Source organism: Podarcis filfolensis (genome assembly GCF_964270895.1).
Source record: "Podarcis filfolensis genome assembly, chromosome: 2".
In the NCBI taxonomy this organism is placed as follows: domain Eukaryota; kingdom Metazoa; phylum Chordata; class Lepidosauria; order Squamata; family Lacertidae; genus Podarcis; species Podarcis filfolensis.
Genome location: NC_139605.1, coordinates 58,871,897 through 58,891,140, shown reverse-complemented (window position 1 = coordinate 58,891,140; position 19,244 = coordinate 58,871,897). Strand labels below are relative to the sequence as shown.

Sequence of the window (19,244 nt, the reverse complement as noted above, 5' to 3'; positions counted from 1 at the left end):
AAGTTCAGCGGCCGGAACACTCCATCTCTCTCCTCCTTCCCCTGGAAATGCCCTGGGGTGGCACCCATAATTAGCCAAAAAGGGGCTCATCCCGGTGGACACATTCTCTGCATTATTGTAAGCAAATTCCGCTAGTGCCAACTTTTCGACCCAATCGTTTTCTCTGTCATTGACATAACACCTCAGGTATTGTTGAAGGATACCGTTTGCCCTCTCCGCCTGCCCATTGGTCTCAGGGTGCCTGGCAGTCGAAAAGTTGACCTCTACGTGCAACAAGCTCATAAGCTTCCTCCAGAATCTGGACGTGAACTGTTTCCCTCTGTCGGAAACCAGCCTCAAGGGGGCGCCATGCAGCCTAAAAATATGTTCTACAAACAATTTCGCTGTCTCTTCCGCCGTGACTGCATGTGAGCAAGCTACAAAGTGACCCATCTTAGTTAACTGGTCTACTACGACTAGTATGGCGGTTTTCCCCTGGGATTTGGGCAGATCAGTCATAAAATCTATCGACACCGCCTCCCACGGTCGTTCTGGTGTGGGTAACGGTTCTAAATACCCCGCTGGCGCCCGCCTTTCTCCTTTGGCTCTCTGGCATTGGTCACACCTTCTCACATACTCCCGTACATCCTCCCTCACCTTGGGCCACCAAAACTCCCTGGTCACCAACCACATGGTCTTGTGTTGCCCAAAATGCCCCGCTGTGGGATTGTCGTGCAGCTGTTTGAGTACTCTCCCCCTCAATTCCCCTTCGGGTATATATAGCGCCCCTTTGTAATACAATGCCCCGTTTCTTTCTTCAAAACCTCCGGGGTCTTCTCCCTCTCTCCTTAAACCTCTGAGCTTATCCTGGGCGTACTCATCATTTACCGTTCCCTCTACCAGTTCTCTTTGCCCCACCCAGGCCGCACCACACACCCAGTGGTCCTCTGGGATAATATGTCTCTCTTCTGGCGCTCCCTCCCCCTCCAAATATTCAGGTTTGCGAGAGAGAGCGTCCGCTCTGATGTTTTCTGGACCTGGCACATAGCAGATTTCAAAATGGAATTTGGAGAACTCCTGGGCCCATCTCACGTGTCGTTGGTTGAGCACTCGTGCCGTTCTCCAATACTCCAAATTCTTGTGGTCCGTACACACTTGCACCTTATGCTGTGCGCCAATTAGTAAGTGTCTCCATCTCCGGAACGCTTCGTGAATGGCGAGTAGTTCTCGGTCATATACCGTGTAGTTCCTCTCGGATTTGTTCAGCTTACGCGAAAAGAAGGCACACGGTCTCCATTCCGACTCATTGCTCCCTGGCTGAAGCAGCACCGCCCCCACCGCCCGGTCTGAGGCATCAGTTTCCACTCTCATGGGTTTTTGTAAATCCACATGCAGGAGCTGTTCTTCCGAAGCGAATGCCCTTTTCAATTCCTCAAAAGCGTGCTCCGCCTCCGCCGTCCAGACGAATTTCTTCTTGCTGCTTAGACAGTCCGTGATGGGAGCCGTTAAGTGGGCAAAGTTCTTGATGAATTTACGGTAAAAGTTCCCAAACCCTAAGAACCTTTGCACATCTTTTTTCGTTTTCAGTGTCTTCCATTCCAGCACCGCCTGGACCTTGCCTGGATCTATGGCTAATCCCTTGTCTGATAGGCGGTACCCCAGGAATTCCACCTCCTTGGTGTGGAACTGACACTTCTCCAATTTCACCCACAACTGGTTTGCTTGCAGCTGGCTCAGCACTTCCCTGACATCCTTTACATGCTGCTCCTCATTCTCTGAATATATCAGCACGTCATCGAGGAAGGCCACGCAATTCTTGTAGAGCAAAGGTCCCAGTACATGGTTCATGAGCGATTGAAAACAGGCGGAGCCTGCTTGTAATCCAAAGGGCATAACAAGATATTCGAAAGCCCCTAGGGGGGTGAACATCGTTGTCTTCCATTCATCCCCCTTCTTTATTCGTATCAGGTTGTACGCTCCTCTCAGGTCCAGTTTCGTGAATATCTTTCCCTTCCTCACCCTGGTCAAAATGTCATCAATCCTGGGCATGGGGAAAGTCACTGGTTCTGACACGGCATTCAGCCGCCGGTAGTCCACGACCAATCTCGGTTTATCCGTGTTTTTTTTGTCCACAAAAAACACTGGGCTGCCCCCCACCGCTCTGGACTCTCTGATGAAACCTCTCTTCAGGTTTTTGTCAATAAACTCCCTCAACTCCTGCATTTCCCTGTCTGACATGGCGTACAGCTTGCCCACGGGGAGCTGGGCCCCAGGGACCAGGTTAATTTGGCAGTCAAAGTCTCTATGCGGTGGTAGTTTATCTGCTTCCCTTTCGCTCAAGACCTTGCTCAGGTCAGCGTATTGTTTGGGCACCTTCCCTTTGTCCGCCACTTCCGTCCCTGCTAGGGAGGCTTTTGCCCCTTCTGGCACCTTTCCCTCTTTGCAGTGTTCCAGGCAATGTGCTGACCCAAAGGAGACCACTCTCTGATGCCAGCCCACTAGCGGGTCATGCAACGCTAGCCAGCTCATTCCCAAAATGACTGGCGCCCCTCCCAGGGTGGCTACATTGAACGCTATCCTTTCGGTGTGCCTTGCCACCCTCATAACCATTGGGACGGTCTGTAGGCTAACTTCTCCCCCCAACAGCTCCCTCCCATCGATCGTGGTGACCTGCAGGGGGTTGCTTAAAGGGAGTGTCTGTATCTGGTGTTCAGCTGCAAACTCCTTGCTCATAAAATTACAGGAGCTGCCTGAGTCCAACAGCGCTTTGGTCTTTAGTGGGTATCCGTTTGCCAGCTCTAGCAACACCTCTATTACTAGGGCTGGTCTTGGAGGTTCCGGAGTGGGCACTTTTACTGCTCCTTGGCCTGTCTGCAGTGCCCTGACAGTGGCAGACAGGCGTTGGCTTTTACTGGCTCCTGGACTTCCTCCTCCTTCCCCCCAACAGCTCCCGCCATCCCTTGCCATTCCTTTCTTTGCGGGCAGACTCTGGCAAAGTGACCTGGCTGCTGGCAGAGATAACATTTCTTGGCGCTCTTTCCCTCCTTCTTCCTCCCTTCACTGGGATTTGAAACTGCGCGCGCGCGCGCTGTTCCAACTTCCATCGGCTCTCCGGGCGGGAAACTTGGTTCTGGAATCTCTGGAATGCGGAAATCCCTCCAACGCTCTCCTTTCCCCTCCCGCTTCTCCAAGGCTCTTGCCTCCTGGCGCGCTCCAATGGTCAGCGCTGATTTGGTCAGCTGGTCCATAGACTCCGCCCTGGGCGCCCGGGAAAGTTCGTCTTTCACCGCCGAAGAAAGCCCCTCTTCAAAGAGCATTTGAATGGGTTCCGCCGATAAGTCCCACCCCAATTTATGTATCAACATTGTAAACTCAGTCCAGTACTCACGAACCGATCGGCTCCCCTGTTTGCAAGCCATCAATTGTCTGCGCACCAGTCCCTGTTCAATCTCGCTGGAAAACATCAAATCCATGGCGCGAAAAAACTTCCTCGCGTCCTTCAGCATGTCACTATTCCCTGCCATCAGGGGCCTCACCCAGTCTCTCGCCCCCCCTTCAAGATGGCCAATCACAAACGCCACTCGCGATGCCTCATCGGGAAAGTCGTTAAACTGCAGTTCGAGAGCATACTGCATCTCTGTCCTAAAGGCTTGGTAGTTCCTGGGGTCCCCCCCAAACTTCTGCACCATTCCTGGCATCTTTCTTGCTAGTGTAGCGCCTTTTGCCTTTTCTGCATCCTGCGCCCTCCTTTCTTCTAGCCTCGCCGTTTGCATTGCTAGCTGGAGTTCCAACATTCTGTACCTTTCTTCCAGACTTGGACTTTCTCCAGCTCCTGCTGCTCCTCCGGCTCCGGCTGGGTTGCTCATGATGCCTCTCTGCACAAGCTGCTTTCAGGGACTGTCCGATTGCTGTGATGGGATGGTGAGCTGCTTGTGCGTAAAATCCTGATCCCTCAGAGTTTGGCTAAGTCCCCAAACCTCTGTCTGTGATGGAGCTCCTTAAGCATGGCTCCATCAATCGCTCGTTGAATCGGACAGTGGGCGTTTACGGAACTTCTTCCAGCATAAAAGCTCCTTAACGGAAACGCGTCTTCTGGACTCTCGGCGTGACAGTTTCCGCCGAGGAGTGGGTGTCCCTACGGGAGGTCCTGAAACCTCCCCACTGTTCTCGCTTGAAGTGTCTCTGAGCCCTCCCTCCGACTCACTTTCCCTTGGAACTCCACTTCTCCCCCTGCTGGTCCCCTCCTCCGCTGAGTGGTCTCTCTCACCCTCCATGAGCCCTTTCACCTCCTTCGTCTCAGATGACAGTTCCCTGACACCTGCTTTACTCAAACACCTTCCATTGTTTAAATCCACAATTTTCATATCACTGTCCCTAAACCCACTCTTTATTCAGACAAGAAGCAAGATGGCAACAGCAGTGAAAGGAAAAATATGGCTGTTTTAAACTTCTCCCTCTTTCAATACTCAGTTGCCTTGTGTGAGAGATAAGGGATGTGGAGGCCTTAAATATTCCACAGTATGTTACACTTGTCATGTACTTCACTCCTGGTACCATGCGTTGTCCGCAACTTAAGGTTCCAGATTCTGTAACTGACAAGCTTGCTCTTAATATCTATTCATCTTAAAGATACAGTGGACGCTCGGGTTGCGAATGTGATCCATGCGGGTGGCACGTTCGCAACCCACAGCGCCGCATCAGCGCACGTGTGGGTTGCAATTTGGCGCTTATGTGCAAAGCACAATTTAGTGCTTCTGCGCAAGCGCCGAAACTCGAAAGTAACCCATTCCAGTACTTCTGGGTTCGGCGCAGTGTGCAACCTGAAAACACGCAACCTGAAGCATCTGTAACCCGAGGTATGACTGTACAGTAACATACATCATTGCAGAGTGTGTGCAAAGCGGGCTGCATCACAAGAGGCATGGAAATCATGCTGATCTGCATGGTAAAGGAAAGTTGATAAATGGAGAAGGATGGAAGGGGAAAAGGAGTGAAGGTGAAAATGGGTGTGCAAAGGGGGTTGCAAAAATGGATGGAGTAGGAGGCATGGGAATGAGGCTGAAGATAAAAGCAGGGGTATGAAAGGATCTGTATAATAGGACAGGATGGTAGCTTCATAAGGTGAAAAGGATGCTTCATAGTTGCAAAGTGTTGGAGGAGGAAGACACAGGATGTTGTGTGCAAGGTGGGGTTCCACAAAAGGAAAGTGGGAGGCATGGACAGGGGTGATGGTGAAAACAAGGATGCAAAGTCAGGCTGCAGAACAGAAAAGTGGCTTCAGTAATAGAGTTGGGATGGTGAAAAGTGTGCTCAGTAGTTTCATGGGGTGAGAAGGGAAGCTCTAGGGTGTTAATGTGGTGGAAATGGCAGTAAGAGGGGTTAGCAAGCAGAGCAAGCAAGGGCACACTTAAATCATTGAAAGACTCTTGGGGAATGTCAACTGCATTTAGGTATGCTGAGATCTGGCAAAAGGGGGATGTTATTTACTCTGATATAAAGCTACTGATATTGCGCCTTGAACTTTAGAAAGGGGGGTCAAATAATTGAGGGTTGCATAGTGGGGCTCTGCTATCTAATTTAAGTTAAGCTCTCAACAGAGCTGTCAGTCCACTGTTGTTATGACAACAAACACCCTGTTCCAGACATTCCATCTGTTGGCTGCAGCCGGAAATCAATAGCTATTTTCATAACAATGTGAGCGCTAGAAGAAATAGGTATTATACTGAAGTATAATGGTATTTTTAACATTTCAAAGTGCAATATTTTATAGACTTATGTTGAGAGATCATAAATAATATTCTTGTATTTGCAAAGCCTTTACCCTCTGTTAAATTATACATAGTGTGAATTATAGCTGTTTTCCTCTAAGATCAAACAGAAGTAGCTACGTTCCCCCCTGATGGCTTAAAGTGATCTTATCTTTTAATGACAGGTTGCTGCCACTGAGCTGCTCTTCACGTGTATAATTCTGGGCAGATTTAACCCAAAGGACATTGTGGCTGACTGAGTTTCTTTTTATTATTATTATTATATTCCTTGGCATACATAGTATATCACAGCCGTCCATGATTTTGTCAAAGCGATCTAATTCCATCACTTTTAAGAGGATTGTAGTATTTTACCTTAGACCACAGAGACCAAACAATTAATGAGGGCTGATTTCTAAAGATATTTAAAATTAACGTCCACGAAGATAAGGCATAGTGTTCTACCTTCACTTTACCTGTTCTGGGTCAGTAGTGAGGGGGTCACCAGTAGCCTTTGATAAGGCACATTTAATGTGAAACTATCATTTTTGGTGTTTTTGTATGTGTGTGTATTCTTTTTTGTAACATGCACAAAAGCAAATTCCTTGAGGCTTTAATTTCCAAGGTGTCTAGGATATGGTTAGGAACCACAGACCAATTTTTTTTCCTACCACTGCTAGACTTCAAAGCTAAAGTAAAGCAGAAAACACACCTCTGAAATGCCCAAACTTTGAATATAATGGCTTTGTCCCATTTCCAGAGATGCAAGCAAACAAACAAAACACATTCTCACACAGAGACAAAATCCCCAAATATGAACTTTGGCTAAATATCATACTGAAGTTCTGCCTTTTTTCTAGCTCACTAGAAAAATGGAAGTTCTGTTTGTTATTCACTGAATTGTGCCTTTAGGTATCAATTAAATTGGACCTCTGCTGTCAACAATGGACAACACATCTATAAAATGTAGTCACTTATAGCCTAAATCCAAATACAAAGTCCTCTTTTATTTTGTTGGGTCTCCTTGGCTTTTGTTGAACAAACAGTGGGATGAACTGGTTGAAAAAGTCAAAAAGTTGAAACTGAATGAGCTGAACAACTGAAATGAAACAAATAATGTAAACATTGTTAAATGTTTGTCTTAAATATTTATATCCCGCCCTTCCTCCTGGAATACCAGGAGGCTTGGAGCCATCCATTTATAGAGAGAACTGCTAAAAATATCATCAACATCAGATTTAAAAATAATCAGAAACTGAAATATAGTGAAGAGTTCAAGCAGAACAGTTAAAAACAACCAAAGGCTTGAGAAAATAACCAAGTTCCATAATCAGATCGCCACTATGGAAAAGGCCCTCTCTTACGTCACGTATTATACCTGACAATGGAAGGCCTCGTTTAGGGACAAGGCAGGCCCTGTCTGAAGAAGGCAGTTCTTCAGGCATTTAAGATTCAAGTCTTTAAGACTCAAGTTAGCAATACCTTAAGCTCAGAATGAAATGAAAGCATTCTGGCAGCCAGTGCAAGAACCAGTGAAATATTGCTCCCCGCTCTCCCCTCCACCCCGACACACTGTTCTGGGGGTTCTTCACTGTTGAAATGCAAATTTGTTTCCTTAAAACCACATGCTAATTAAATCCTACACAACCTGATGAATAAAAAACATTCCTACTGTATATTGCTCTGTGTGCCCTAACTGCAAGCATCAGACAAGAGGAAAGCCACTGTTGTAATTAAAAAAAAATTACCTCAGAAAGTTTCTGATAACTTGATATTATTTGTCCCAGTGCTGTTCAAAACCAGTCTCAATGGCTCTGACATCTATGATTAGATGCTCAATTAAGTTTCTAGATTGCCCAAGGAAAGAGTTACACACCAGAATAACACGAAGAAGGCAATTTAACAAGGTGGCATTCTTCCCCATTCTGTGCAGCAAATGGTGATCTCTACCCACGTTTAGTTAGTGTTGTTGTTCCTTCTGCATTCTCTATGGTGCTAGTAGTTAAGCAAGTAAGTTTTGACTTTGTAACGGAGTCTGTGCCATATCTTTTCTACTGTCTGGAGATGAGTAGACAGTGTGTTGGGGTGGCAACACAAATCTGAGCTCTCAAAAGCTTAGGCACTGCTGCTTATCTTGTCAAGGAGGCATTAAATAAGTAACCTCCATTCTGAGAAAACTCCACCACTAACAACCTCACTAGAATGCACTGGGTATGTGTTGGAAAGGGTACTTTCAGGCCAAAACAACTAAACCTATACTATACAGGTCCTTAAATTATAGTTTGATGAGCATACAGAAATGTTTTCCAAAAGCTTAAACACAAGTAAAACATTTATCTATTTCATGGCAGTTGTTTGTGTCTCACCTTCAGAAGAAAAACGCTTCCAAGGCTATGTACATGAAACACTAAACTACAGTAAAATAAAAAATAAAAACACAGCATACAGGATCAACATATAAAAAGCCACCAAGTTCTTTCCCACAGGGCAATTTGTGATAAAATGGTTGGGGCTACTTGAAGCCAAATGGGACGCGGGTGGCGCTGTGGGTTAAACCACAGAGCATAGGACTTGCCAGTCAAAAGGTCGGCGGTTCGAATCCCCGCAACGGGGTGAGCTCCCGTTGCTCGGTCCCTACTCCTGCCAACCTAGCAGTTCGAAAGCACATCAAAGTGCAAGTAGATAAATACCTTCCAGTGGGAAGGTAAATGCCGTTTCCGTGCACTGCTCTGGTTCGCCAAAAACGGCTTAGTCATGCTGGCCACATGACCCGGAAGCTGTACGCCGGCAACCTGAGTCGGTCATGACTGGACCTAATGGTCAGGGGTCCCTTTACCTTTACTTGAAGCCAACCCTAATCAGACTCAGAGATAGTCTTTGCCTGCCTCCCTCTATCCCATAGGATAGTTGTTGGTACTCGCCCTGGTGCCTGAGAGAGTTAAGTCCCATTAGTACAGGCTCTGAGATAGTTTTCTTTACCTGCTTCTCTTCTTATACCAAAACCATGTTTAAGGAAATGAGAGCAATTCCCCACTGTTTGCTTATGGAAATAATTGTTTTGTTATGCATAAAAAAGGCAAACACACACGCACACACACACACCCAAAACCTTGCCTTGTTTGGGTCTGAAAAAGCAGCAGTTAACAGCTGGACTTTAGTCATCTCAGATTTAGAAGTGGCAACCACTGCTTTTCCCTTCAGCCAAAGTAGCTGTTAGAAATGCATGTATAAATATGTACGTGAAGTCTCGTTGGCAAGTGAAACAATGCAGTCATTTTAATTTCATCTACACGAGGACAATGTGTCCTTGGCCAGAATGAGGCAAGTGACTATTAAAGGAACGTATTTCATACAGTGTCACATGACTTGAGGGTGATGTAGGAAATGTGGAGGCAGAAATTTGATTACCACAGTAATATGCTGAAAGCAATTGTCTGGGTCCAAGAAAGTCTTAACAAAACTCATACTGATGTAGGACTAGGTCCTCTGAGGACATGGGGTGAATAATCTTTTTCTTGGGAAGCTGGCACAAACTGATGCATAAACTGCAGATTGAGAACGCCACTTCTTTGTTGAAGTGGGTAACAGTTGTCAAAGGTGGACAGTCAACTTGAGGAACTCTAATTCAAGTTGAGTTTGCAGTTGTGATGCAATATTTGTAAGGCACAAAAGATAGACAGAGAAAGAGGCAGCTTCTCCCTGCTGCATTAGGTAAGGCCAGTGCTGTGTGTGGATGGTTTTGTAATATGATGTGAAAAGGAATGTGAGATTGCAAACCATTATGCTTAGGAAGCTGGGAGATTCTACAGTTCACCTTCTTCTATCCATGAGTAAAGCGTGCTTGCTCTTTGAGGCAAAACAGATAGCCAGAAGCCTCACATGATCTCTCAGTTGCTGGACTGTATTCTTTCAGCTGGCAGATTGGAAGAGATTTACCCTTTGAATCCCCGACAATAATAATAATAAGCCAAGGAAGGACACAATCTGTAAACTTCAGGCAGGCAGCTCTATTCTGATAATTCATAGAAGCAGAACAGTCCACCTAAGTTCTTCCTCATTCACCTTGCCAAATAAAGCAATGTTTTCTTGTATTCCTCTTTTCACTTGTGAAAAATATCAAGCATTAAACCTTGTTGTAAAATGTGTTGCACTCAGGCAGAAGCTTACAAATACTTTTCAGAAGCCAGGGGGGTGGCATAATTTGACCAACATAATCTATCACCTGTGAACTCCTTAAAAGAGTCATTTTTCCTGCTTTTGTTACATAATAAGCTTTCTTCTGAAAGGGTCCCTCTGTTTCACCCAAAGAAATAAAAAGGTGACTCTTTATTTCTAATGAAAATTGTGGGAGCCACATTTCACCAGGCCATAAAAGGGGCTCTAGGGATTGAGTTAAGAAAGTAAACAAAACAAAAATGTCCAAACTACTCAGGCACAGTATCAAATGAGGTCATAAAGAAAGAAGAGGGAAATGGCCTCCCAGCAGGTTTCAGTACAGCAGAAAAGCTCAGGCAATGAAGGGATACTGCAGCTAAAGTGAAATGTTCCCTTCCAGTGAACTTAATGAAAATCTGCTTACATTTGATATAACAAGGGCTAAAAGGAAGAGGCGGCATTTTATGCCTATAATGCTGAAATTTGCCTGTGGTGGAGGAGGATAAACTACAGCATGTCCTATTTGACTCTTTAGATATTAGCATTTTAAGAGACAAGAAGTAAAGTGACATATAATGCCAAGTTATCATTTTTTATTAAGGATTTGGTGTCTTACCTTTAATGAAAGAGTTATAATAATTAATGGTGGGGTGTTAAAATTGCTCATTTCGATATTTAAAAAGCAGTATCTCCTTGTAGGATGTCAGAGGTTAAAGATTATTTCTGCTTTATAAGGCTCTCAATTCCCTATATTATGGCCCTCAGCATATTGTGGGGAAGTGTGTTTTTGGATAAGCCTGTAATATACTCAGGTTGTCTGTTAAAGTAACCAGGCTTCTTGTAAAACGGGTAAGGACCAAATCATGTGGCTGTACGGGGACACTATGCTTCTGCTGGCAAGCAGGATTGTGTCCCATGTATGCATATTTGTGTGTTTGTAGAGTGTCTGCGAAATTAAGAGAAGTATTCTCCTTTAGCTACTTTATCACCAGCTAAGGAAAGGTAACCATATGGCTTAATGGAGAAAAATCACTAAAATTTGTTACATTAAAAAAAAACCCACCTATAAGTCTTTAGAACTGTTTTTAATGTTGCATTTTAAATTGTTGTAACCTGCCCTGGGACCTTAGATGACAAGTGGGTCATCTATTTAATATTTTGTTGGAAGCTGCCCAGAGTCGCAGCCAGATAGGTGGGGTATAAATATATTATTATTATTATTATTATTATTATTATTATTATTATTATTGATTAAAATGGTAGCAGCAGCAACAACAATTTCTACGCTGACCTCTTAAGTTTAGATTATAAGGATTCAATAAGTAACAACAACAATGATAAATATTTCTAGAAAACCTTGGACTGTTCAAAGTGCCTTGCATGGATATATCATAGCAAACTTTACAACAATTTTCACAGAATCATAGAATTGTAGAGTTGGAAGGTACCCCAAGGGTCATCTCGTTCAACCCGCTGCAATGCAGGAATCTCAGGAATTTTAATTTTGCAAAGTGGATTAGTATTAATATAGCCATATTTATATATCCATATTTACAAATGGGATACTGAGGCAACTCACTGCTGAAGCCTCAACACCCAATATATGGAATGTTTTGGCAAATCCTTATAATTTTTATAAATGGATTCCAAATATCATCGTATTTATCCATATACAATCTGCATCTAAAAGCAATCTGTTCCTATGTTGCAAGAGTTGCCGTATCTTCCATCCATTGATCAAAGGGGGCCAGAGTAATATTTTTTATAATTGTATATTCATTGGAATAACAGCATTATTTATACACCTATATATTGTGTTGTACTATAGTTTCAAGCACTCTTTTCTTTTCTTTTGTTTCATTTACTTTATTTGTACACTGAAATTTTTCAGAGAGAGAGAGAGAGAGAGAGAGAGAGAGAGAGAGAGAGAGAGAGAGAGAGAGATGGATGAAATGTTTTGGTCCTTTGTAAAATCCTAGCCTTTTTAAAAAACAAACAAACCATTTTTTCATATATTTTTTACGTCTGCATAGAGTTACAAAGAGTAAAAGGCATATCCACCACAAACTAGTCTTAAAGGTTCATTTCATCCACTGTTGGTTGCTGAACAGCAGGTGTCAGCTGTTTTCAGGCATCCACTACCCACCTGGTTTGGACTGATACCAACAGTGACCGAGAGAGATGAAAGGCTTCGGTGTGGCTGAGGCATCCATCCCATAAACCATATTTCATCCCATATCTAATCCCGTCACCCATTATATGTGCACTCCATATGTGGAGCAGATGACTCGAGGGAACAGAACTAGCATGCGGGCCTTTTCATCTCCAGCCCACAACTTGAATTTAGACCAGGTGGGCAGTAACTAAAACTCCAGATGCCACAGATTTCAAAATGGTTTCATTCCAGATCCTTTTGGGCAGATATCCATGTTTTTAATCACCTTTGCAATTAGGGAGGATACTTTTAAAAACTTGCATGCTAAAGGATAACAAGGATGAAACGGAATGCTATTAAACCCCCCTGAGATGGTCCTTTATTATTATTTTTCTAAACAGCTGTGAAGCTTCCACATCCAGTGCTCTTCACTTGTCCATGGTGTATGTCAAGGACTTTAGCTATTAATGATGTGCCTCTTGAACAAGTTCTTCTGATAAAATGTAGTTTGAAATCTCCTGAGATGTTAATATGAAATCCATTTTACAACCGTTCAAGTAAGCCCAAGTAGAATTTATTGCCTGGCCCAGCTGGAGGGAATTTCTGTGGCCAAAGATTATGCCACTAATGGGAGTTTGATTTTAAGGTCTTCACAGGGCCATTCTTTTAAAGCTGTTTCCTTCTCGTCTTGATAGGAAGTAGCTGTCACAAATTAAGAACTGAGTCAGTGTTTTAATAATATATTCCATCCTTTCTTTCTGTGCTCCTTATTTTCCAGACACAGACACAGCTACTACAATAGTAAGTCTTTGGTTTCCTGTACCAAAAATGCCACAAACACACACAAAATCGCATGTATTGGAAATAATGAAGTGATTCAGTGCTTAACAAAGCATGCTTTTCCTGGTTTGATCCAAGAACAACAAAAAAAGTTGGGATATTTCTATACTACCCTGCCTAGAAGCAAACTATAATTTGCTGTTTTGTTCAAACCAACAAACAGTGGCTTGCCTCACACCAGGATAAGACTCTAGAACGCATAGTATGTGAAGAGAAGTGGAAGCATGCTAGCCTACATCCCCAGCCCCTTATTTATGTAATGCCTCACTGTGGTTCACAGTATGTCTGAGCTACTCTGTTGTCAAACTGAGCTGATAGCTCAGGTGGTAGAGCATGAGACTCTTAATCTCAGGGTTGTGGGTTCAAGCTGCACATTGGGCAAAAGATTCCTGCATTGCAAACAGTTGGACTAGATGACCCTTATGGTCCCTTCCAACTCTAATTCTATGATACTAACTCTTTACCTAGTACACTATTTGCCTATCATGCTTCTCAGTTGTTGGTTCTCCAAGGAAGCACATTTGTAATGTTTCAGAACAACTAGAGATGTACCAGTGTGGTGTAGTGGTTAAGAGCAGTGAATTTGTAATCTGGTGAACCGGGTTTGCTTCCCTGCTCCTCCACATGCAGCTGCTGGGTGACCTTGGGCTAGTCACACTTCTCTGAAGTCTCTCAGCCTCACTCACCTCACAGAGTGTTTGTTGAGGAAGGGAAAAGGAGATTGTTAGCTGTTTTGAGACTCCTTAGGGTAGTAATAAAGTGGGATATCAAATCCAAACTCTTCTTCTTTTTCTACCAGCTTGTATGTGTTTAGAGAGAGCAAAAAGAACCACTGTTCACTTATTGAATATTTTTCCATATGCAAAAACTCCTAGATGATTTATAAAATTAAAAATAATAAACAACTGAAGTACTGCCAACAGTTACAGGTTTCCATCATGGAACACTAACTGGGTCTTTACAGCATTGATGGGCGTGCCATTCAAACCCTTAGCTATCTGTCCAATCAAGATTCTAACCCTTAAGGCAATGTCTTAGTAACAACTGCCTCAATATTCCAAGTCTCAGAATTGGTGGTATTGTCTATGGCTATTTTTTTGTGCTAAAGGTGAACTTCCTTTTCTGTCAGTCACAGGAAATGTTGCTTTCCTCCTTTTCTCCAGATCTGTCCCATTCAAAAGAAATGAGCTGGCACACTCTTGATGTGTGCAGAGCCTTGAGGTTTAACTTGGACAGGATGACAGTATTTATGAAGGTGAAGTCTTCTGATGGACCATCCTTGGGAAAGAAGGTGTTAAAGCCTCCTATTCCCATATAGCTTCAAGAGACTATAAGTCTGCAAGACTTTGTGAAAATCCCTTTCTGGTGGGATCACAGCCCCCTATGGCAGATGTCAGCCTCAGTGGTCTTTCAGAGCAACTTGATAACCACTGACATTCGTAAAATGGTCATGTGTGCTTCACCGCACACCTCCATTAAACATTACAAGGTCAATGTATTTTCATCTGCAAACATTGCCTTCAGTAGAAAGGTTTAGCAGAAAGTCCTGGGGATGTGAGATGCTGCTATACTGCTCTGGGGCATCCTGAGGTGAAGGGATACCTTCTAGGAAACACTAGAAAAAACTGAAATTTTCTTACCATGAATTTCTGTTTTCCTAAATCTCCTGGAGGGTATTCTACCTGTACTGCTTTAACCACCATAGTGTTAGAGGCTGTATATGTGGGAAAGTAGTCTGGGCTTCCTTGGGAGTTTTCCTAGCTCCTAACCTACTGTTCTCTTGTTTCTCCTTTTGTCCACATTTGTCTACATTCACAGGTGCTCATTTTAGCCAAGCCGGCCCCCTTCAGGTTTACATTGGCTTTTTGCATTAACTTGTTGGCAGCTTGGGAGTTGCCAATGTAATGTGGGGGGGGGGGGCTCAGATTTCCTTGGAGCAGCTAATTTTCTTCAGCACTTTGATACAGCTCCAATCTGTAGTGCAGCAACCAAGCCAGTGCAGCACACACATTGTACAGAATTACCTGCAGAGGATAACGTGATTGTCTGATAGTGCACGTCGGTTCCTGACTCAGTCCATTTTTTAAATGATATACTTTGTCAGCCAAAGATAGGCAGCTGGGACAGTGAAGTGATGGCACTTCTCTGTTTTCAGTGACTGAACACAGACAATAAATTCAGCCAGTGTTAAAGAGGGAAAGATGTGCATGATGATTTGCTTAGTGTGAACTGTAGACGTGCGTTAACAGGAAAATGAAGACAAATACATAAGAGCATTTGAGGCTAATCCAAGAAATATGACCATTTAATTCTAATGCAGGGAAAAAGAACAATGTCACAGCAGTGCCTTTATGTTTATTTACTGGCTGTAAGCATACCAAGGAAGATAGTGACACAGCATGGTGTTTTGTAGAATGACAATATACAGTGGTTTCTGGGAACATACTAATTGAATAGGTACAAACAGCTTCTTTTCATTTAGAGGCATCGGTTATCATGGGGAAAATTTACATTTCCTGTGCCAGCCCAACTAAAAGGAATGGAAATTATTCAAAAGCAATAATAGCAAATAATGGCTCCACTGGATTATATCCCATGTGATTAATGAACTACCGAGAGCATATGAAGCAGAATATTTGTTCAAGTATCTATTTTGCAATCACAGACCATAACCATCTCCAGCTGCATGTACCATTGTTGCTTATAGATGCCCTTCAAAATGGCCCTGTAATCCACATGGATTCAGAACAAACTCTCTGTGTGTGCGCGCGTGCATGTGCACGCACACAGAAATAACGTGATGACAGAATTCAGGTATTGTTGTTTAGTCATTTAGTTGTGTCCGACTCTTCATGACCCCATGGACCAGAGCATGCCAGGCACTTCTGTCTTCCACTGCCTCCCGCAGTTTGGTCAAAATCAGGTATGCCTAATGTTAATTCTAAGTCCTATGTACTAAAATCAGCATATGATCTCAACAGTAAAATTGGCTTCCAGGTGGAAAAATCAAAATTGGAGACAGAACTGTTAGAACCCAGTACTAAGAATTTGTCTAAAATGTACAATTTACTGCTGAAATGGAATACACAAGATGAAACGGTTAAATCGGTCATGATTAAATGGGCTCAGGACATTGGTCATAATATTTTGTTTGCAGATTGGGAAAAGTTGTGGACCACCGGGATGAAATTTACGGCATGTAATGCCTTAAGAGAAAACATTATGAAAATGATATATAGGTGGTACATAACCCCAGTCAAGCTTGCAAAGATTTACCATGTGCCTGACAATAAATGTTGGAAATGTAAAGAAACTGAAGGTACATTTTTTCATCTTTGGTGGACTTGCCCGAAGATTAAGGCATTCTGGGAAATGATCTATAATGAACTTAAAAAGGTATTTAAATATACTTTCCCCAAGAAACCAGAGGCCTTTCTCTTGGGTAGTGTCGGCCAAGGGGTGTTAAAGACGGATATAACTTTCTTTATGTATGCTACAACAGCAGCTAGAATACTTACCGCGAAGTACTGGAAGACGCAAGAGCTACCCACACTGGAAGAATGGCAGATGAAGGTGATAGACTACATGGGCTTGGCAGAAATGACGAGCAGAATCCGAAACCAGGGAAGAGAGGCAGCGCAAGAAGAATGGAAAAAATTCAAGGACTATTTAAAGAAATATTACAAAGTTAATGAAAGTTAGAATGATGTTGGATTGGAAAGTAAATGGTTACTATTAGCAATGGTTAAGACAAGGAGAATAAGGAAGAATAGTCTAAATCTAAATTAAAATAAGGGAAGATTTGCTGAACAATCAATAAGAATTTGGAATACAGAAAGGGGAGGCATGAGGAAGTCGGGGAAGAAAGGTATATGAAATTAGGATATGAAATGATACATGTTTTTTGTTCTGTTTTTGTCTTTGTATGTTTATGTTTGTTGTGTTGTGTTTATATGGAAAAAATAAAAATATTATAAAAAAAAAAAAATCAGCATATGATCTCAATAAATACATTGCTAGGGTTGTGCCCACAAAAAGGCATGTAGTTCATTACTCTAATAATGTTTTCTTTTTTTTCTTTCTCTTTTTTAAAAAAAACCAAGCATACCACCCTTATGATTATGAAGGCATGCATAAAAGGCTGTATCTGCACCTGGTGAAAAAACAGACTTGTCAAATAAGATTTCCCATTCTCCACAAGCAGGGTTTATAGAGCAGGTGGGAAACATCTTTGGCTTAACATGCCAGATTCTTATCAGCATCAGCGTCACAGGCCAAATTTGACAGGGTGGTCACCTATCATTCACATGATGTCAGTGGCGTAGCGTGGGGGGTGCAGGGGGGGGCGGGCCGCACCGGGCGCAACATCTGGGGTTAGGGCAAATCCATGGGTTAGGGGGCGCAAATCCACGGGTTAGGGGGCGCAAATCCACGGGTTAGGGGGCGCAAATTACTTGCCTTGCCCCGGATGCTGACAACCCACGCTACACCACTGCATGATGTTATTATATTCCCACATGATTGAGGGATGAGTGGGCCAGCCACATGTCAAAATACATTGCATGGTTTTGCAAGTTTCCTGCACTCCCATTTAAACAAAAAGTGTTCTTTGAAGCAGCCTCCCCACCTTCTCCTCTAAACTTCAGAGGAGGTGGAAGAGCCCTGTAGTTCACCAGCTCACTCTAATGTTTAAAGGGTAAGGGGTGGCTGTTTCAAAGAACGCTTTTGCAAATGGCAATCCTACCCCCCCTTCACCTTCCAAGGTGCCAAAGGGAAGGGTGGAAACAGATTTTTGTTCCTCCCAATTGCTTCTCCTTTGCACCTGATGCTGGAGGTGCAATGCAGAACTTCTTGCCGCTCTCAAGAGACTGGCAGAACAAATTACGCAAAATAGTAACCATTGCAGATCAAATACAAAATAGGAGGAGGCATTTTAGGAGACTCTTTGGAGAAAGTTAAAGTTGGTCCACAAACCCATCTGACCAGGGCTGTCATCAAAGCAACTTCATCTTAGCAAGGCTTTGTTACAGGGTGCCCAGAGGTATTCTGCCCAACAGGTGTTGGAATCATGCCTTCTGGTTGTACTGATAATGATCAGATTACTGCATAAATATCTTCAATAAATTGTAGTTGTCAGAATAACACTGTTTTTGAAGGTGCTTGCTGAACTTACTATTCATTGCACAATGGCTATTGCATAGGGTACTTCAGTTTTACCTTTAATTCAAATTGGAAGGAGGAAGGAAACACATTCAGAAAGCATGCCATGAGACAAAGTAATAACATACTTCTTGGCAGCATATTTTCTCTCTCTAAAATGTTATGGAGAAGATGAATGGAAGAAAGAATAAATGTTCTGTTGTGGAGACAGCTACATTACTTTGGACCATAATATTGTATCATGGTTCCTGAATGGCTGTATTGGGGGATATTTGGAAACAGCATGGTTAAAAATAATCTGGATGCCTCCTTGACTCTGGTGTATTATTTCTATTGATTACTAAGCTCCATACTTCCAGAAATCACAGGATGCAAGCAGAAGTAGGTGGAATGTACTTTGGTGTAAAATGCATACACAATATTTCACGAAGCCAGCTGGTTTAAAATGGCTGCTTCTGTACACTTCAATAACAACACATTCTTTTTCTGTTTCATGATTGCAGTGAAACTGGTTTATCAATATTAAACAATTGGAGATATCCGGTGGAGGTCGGTTCTGGAACTATATATAACTTTTTACAAGAATGATTTTTTTTACAACTCACCATTACATTGCAATCAGATCGAAAAAGACACACTTTGGAATGACCGAAATTAATACTACAGACAGGGATTCTAGTCTGAACCATTTGACAACTCAAACCACTGTACTCTAAAATCAGTATGAAGAGTGTTATTATTTCAGGAGAAATCCCAGTGCTAGGTATAGCAAAATGTACTTCAGAAATATTTGGACAAAAATAGGAGCTCCTAAAACTCTTTCTTTGATGTTTCAAGATTCTGAACTTCATGGCATGTATAAACTGATTGCTATTCATTTTTCTCACTGACTGCACTTGACTTAGGGAGCAATCCTTACTCCTGTCTGGGGAACAGTGAGTCCAAACAGGGTAGTGGAACCAGGGTTTCGTCTGAAGCCCTGCTGCTTGTGCTGGCCAAGGCAGAAGGTGGCTTGGGGGAGTTCTTTCCTGAAATTCCTGTGCCAGCTCAAGGCTGACATGGCGCTTAAGTACAGAGCAAGCCATTCTCTGGTTGCTGGACCAGTTTAGTATCCTTGTCTAAAGGCAAGTGACAGGTTTTGTAAATTTCTGCCTGGTCAAGTCTAGGAACCATTTTCATTTTTCGCCGATTTCCAACTGAAATTGTTT

General features: G+C 43.0%; 1 protein-coding gene and 1 long non-coding RNA gene across 2 annotated transcripts in view; one reads left to right on the top strand and one right to left on the bottom strand.

Moving 5' to 3' along the window:
- Window positions 1-19,244, bottom strand: part of LOC310758040 — a 76,771-nt gene that overhangs the window by 20,748 nt on the left and 36,779 nt on the right. The gene's annotated exons all lie outside the window — the stretch shown is intronic.
- Window positions 1-19,244, top strand: part of SGCD (sarcoglycan delta) — a 397,423-nt gene that overhangs the window by 351,179 nt on the left and 27,000 nt on the right. The window lies entirely within an intron of this gene.